General features: G+C 36.4%; 1 pseudogene; it reads right to left on the bottom strand.

The window, feature by feature from the left end:
* Positions 1–3,560: 3,560 nt before the first annotated feature.
* On the bottom strand, positions 3,561–4,329 carry LOC110207120 (olfactory receptor 10D3-like; annotated as a pseudogene).
* Positions 4,330–4,659: the final 330 nt, after the last annotated feature.

Below are 4,659 nucleotides of genomic sequence, written 5' to 3' on the forward strand. Positions count from 1 at the left end.
AAGCTACCTATTCCCTTTGACCCAGCAAGACCACTATTAGGTCTATTTCCAGAGATATTTAGGGATAAAGGAAAAGAACCTATATGTTCTAAAATGTTTATAGCAGCTCTCTTTGTGCTGGCAAAGTACTGGAAATTGCAGGGATGCTCATCAATTGGGGAATGGCTGAACAACTAGTGGTATATGATTGTGATGACATACTTACTATGATATAAGAAATGATGAGCTCACAATCTTAGAAAAAACATGGAAATATTTCCACAAAATAATGGAGTGAAATGAGCAGAATTAAGAAAACATTGTACACAGTAACAGCAATATTGTTTCAAGAACAACTTTAAGCAAATCATTTATTTTGATTATGATAAACACCCAAATTAACTATAAAGGACATGCAAAGAAAGATGCTATCTGCATTCATAGAAAGAACTGATAAATAGAAGTTTGTATGGAATAATTTTATATGTATATATATTTACATGCATATACACGTATGGATATAGATATAGATATACCTATTTGTGTCTAATAGAGGCCATCTGTAGGGTGGGATGGGGGAAAGAAGAAAAAAATTACATGATAACACTGTTGCATATTTAAAAGGAATAACAAATTGTGCATAATAGATTTGCAGGTTCATGTGTTATAATCTTTTTATTATGCTATGTTATAGAATTGTTTGTTTTATTCCATAACTTAAAAATAATTTTAGAAAAGTTGGTAGCTGAGTAGAGACTTCAAGGAAGCTCAAGATTTTAAGAGATACAGGTGAGAAGAGAATATATTCCAAACATATGGGACAAAGATCAAGGGATATATATGTGAATGTGTGTGTGTGTGTGTGTATGTGTGCGCGTATGTATGTGAGTGCATGTGTGTATGTATCCCCAATGCTTAGTACATAGAGATTAATGTCTGCTTAATTGAATTGAATTGTAGCTCAAGATAGATGAGGAGACTGTGTGTGAAATCTGAAAGTAACACTAGGTCTCCACAGGATCAAATGGAATGGTCTGGAGAAGATACCACCCTGCTATAGGAGTAAATATTGTCAAAGCTGTTGAGGGTCTGCTACTGTGGAATTAGTCAAAAGGACAGAGGAGGGTTCAGGGGCCATGAGTAGCTACATGGTACAGGAGATAAGAGTGTTGGCTCTGAAGTCATGAAGACCTGAATTCATATCCAGTTTCAGACATTAACTAGACAACAGTCACAAGTTAAGTCACAACTTCTGTCTCCTCCATGTCCTCATCTGCAAAATGGGGAAAGTAATAGCACACCTATCTCCCAGGGTTGCTATGATGATTGAACAAGATAATATTTGTAAAGTGCTTTGCAAGCTTTGAATTGCTCTATAAATGCTAGCTATGATGATGATGATTAGAAGAAGATTTAATTCAATTCAATAAGCATTCATTAAGCACTTATTATTAAAATATATTAGGCACTAAAAAATAGAAAGGCGAAACAAAATATTTCTTATCCTCAAGGGGCTTACATTCTACTGAAGGATAAATAATGTATGCTAATAAATAGAGTACATACCAAATAAATACAATTTTATTTCAGGAGAGAGAGATCCAAGGGTATGCTGATAAACGTTTACCAACCATCTTTTTGATTATATATGTATATGTGTCTATGTGTGTCTCTGTGTGTGTCTCTCTGTGTGAATACTCACATATATATGTATACATGACACTGTCAATAGGATTTTACTGAACCAGTCCCTAACCTGCGAATGATGAAAACAGCAGGCCAGAAACAAAGGGCCAGTAATCAGGTAGCCATTTAATTAATTAGCTTCATTATGAGGAACAGATTTGCAAATCAGGAATTCTCCAGATTGGAATTCCACATTGCTGAAGTGAAGAAAGAGATTATATACATAAATCAAAAGTGGAAAGGGGTAGAGGAGAGTAGATTACAAACAATCCTTCCCAGGGCCAGAGTGGTTTCCCATGACAAAACTACAAATTGAAGACAATACAATAATTCTGGAGTCCTGTGGGAGCCATATTGGTCAAGTCCTAAGCAGTTGTTACTTGGTGGGTTACAGGACCATAGTTCTATAATGGGAACAGTTTCTACAATCTTTGATTCACTTTACTTCAGGTACACAGGCAGAAGGATGCCAGTGATTGTGAGCCTTGTCAAAGTTTGATCGATCAGTTCAAGCTGCATGGTGAGTCTGACTCACAAGCTGGAAAAGGCAATTCTGAAAAATCTGACCTTTTAGCATATTCATTACACATATCCTATCAATTATCATAAAAAACATAATTCTCTTCATAGCACTTTAGTTTATTCTGGATTATTAAGATTTTCTTATCATTTTCTTAAATCTAGACCGTCAACAAAACAAATCAAGGTGTGATTTCTGGCATTTGATGATTTCCAAGGTGTAAATGCTCACACAGAAAATTTAGCTACCTGTTCTCATTATTCAGTCCAAGCTGATTGCAGCACATCTCTGATAGATAAGAGGAACTGCAAAGACCTTATGCAAGAGATAGCACTTAAACTGAATCTTAAAGGAGGTTAGGAATACTAATACATAAATATGAAAAGGAATACAATCCAACAATGGGGAACTGACATTGTTCTATTTGACCACAGAGGGAAGAACTAGGAGGAATGGATAGAAATTTCAGAGACAGATAATAGTTTGGTACAAATGAAAACTTCATAACAATCAAAGCTATTAAAAAAACAATTGGCTATCTTGTAAAATTGTAGGTTTCCTTGCATTATTATTTTTCAAGCAAAGGCTTCATGTCCACCTGTCAGATTTGTGATTGAGAGTATTCTTGTTCAGGTTTGTGTTCAAAAAGATGCTCTCTGACCTTGGAAATAGACAGATGCTACAAATCAGGGTTTGATTTGTTGTTTTGTTGAATGTCTAGATTTATAAAAGTGATAGGGAATATACGTGTTTCATGAGTACATTTTTTCCCATAGAGCCAGTTGTTAAACATCTACCAGAATACTCCTGGACTAAGACACATACAGCCAATACATTCTTTGGCAGTACTAATATGAGCACTTTGCTTTTTAATACTTACTCCTTGAAAGTGAAGTTAGACAGGAGATTGCTAAGGGTGTTGAAAAAGAAAAAACTAAAGGCATAGGATAGGATGCAGAACATATCTCAGAATGATTTCATAGATTTTTTTTTCCAAGAGAATAAATGTAGGACTGAAACAAAGTAGAAATTTGAGAATCAAAATAGGCTGCCAACTTTTCATTATAGACTAAGGAGGAATGAATGGGGGATATTATAGAGGTTTGGTGATTTAAAACAGTGGGAAAATGGGAGCTCTTCAGTAACTCTCTACAGCAATGAAATCATATACCTAAACTGTCCCTTACTTCCCCCAAAGAAACATTCTTCAAAATTACTACCATGAGAAAGACAGGTACATTCAAAGATGAGTTTCTCTTAATATAATGATTTCAAAGAAAGTAATAAACAGGCACTGCCTTCCTAGTCACAGACACTTCATGAACTCTGAAATGAAAGTGAATCTCAACAAAAAAAGCCCTTTAAAAGAGAAAACTCAACTAGCTTTTTTTTTCTCATATTGGCCTAATTTCTGGTTGCATACACCATACAGAAAAGATGGAATGATAACACAGAGAGAGGGCAGAGACATGGTTATCATTTGATGAAAGAGGGGAATCTGATCAAGTTTCCACCCACAGAAGGAAACAGGGAATGACCAGTGAGAATGAGGCCTCCTAATGTAGGCCTCTGCAGTTAGTCCTGCCCCACACAAAACTCTTTTCAAGACTCTTTTTACCTCCTTGTTTCTCAGAGAACAGAGTAAGGGTTTCAGCATAGGTGAAACAATATTATTCAAAATTTGAACCATAGCAGCAAGGAAAGGGTTGGGTGTGGACTGAAAAGAAATGATGATAATTGCTCCATAGGCACACGTGATGACAATGAGGTGGGCACTGCAAGTAGAGAAAACTTTGCTGCTGCCTTCAGTTGAACATATCTTCAAAACAGCTATCCCAATGTGGGTATGAGACAAGAATAGTGAAAAATAACATTAAAGCCAAAAGGCCAGTGTTAGTGAAACCTACCCTCTGGGCCAGTGAACTGTCAGCATAGGCCAAAGATAGGATGACAGGAATGTCACAGAAATAATAGTCTACTTCACTGGGGCCATAGTAAGGCAACTGGAAGGTGATTGATGTTAGTATAGTGGCGTGGATACAACCAATCAATAATGTAGATGTGGCAAGGACAGCACAAAGTCCGAGGTTCATAATGACTGTGTAGCACAGTGGATGACAAATGGCGACAAAATGGTCATAGGACATCACATGGTATGCTTCAGGTATTCTTCAGGTGTTATTCAGATACTCCTGTATCACAATATCATGGAAAATGATCATGACAACTGACATATCTAGGCCTAAAAAGTTTGTAAAACACATTCCCTACATTATCTCATCAAGACTCTCAACAACTCTATTAGATTGGTGCCATAGGTGTTTTTGTGCCTATTTACAGATAAGGAAACAGAATCTCAAAGAGGATAAGTGACTTGCTGATAGTTGCAGAGCTTATGTATAAAAGGCTAGATTGGGACCCAGGGCATCATAACCCCAAGACAAAGAGTCTACCCAGCCTGTCATTGGCTCTTT

This window comes from Phascolarctos cinereus, unplaced genomic scaffold (genome assembly GCF_003287225.1).
Source record: "Phascolarctos cinereus isolate Bilbo 61053 unplaced genomic scaffold, phaCin_HiC Scaffold_726;HRSCAF=1367, whole genome shotgun sequence".
Classification (NCBI taxonomy): Eukaryota; Metazoa; Chordata; class Mammalia; order Diprotodontia; family Phascolarctidae; genus Phascolarctos; species Phascolarctos cinereus.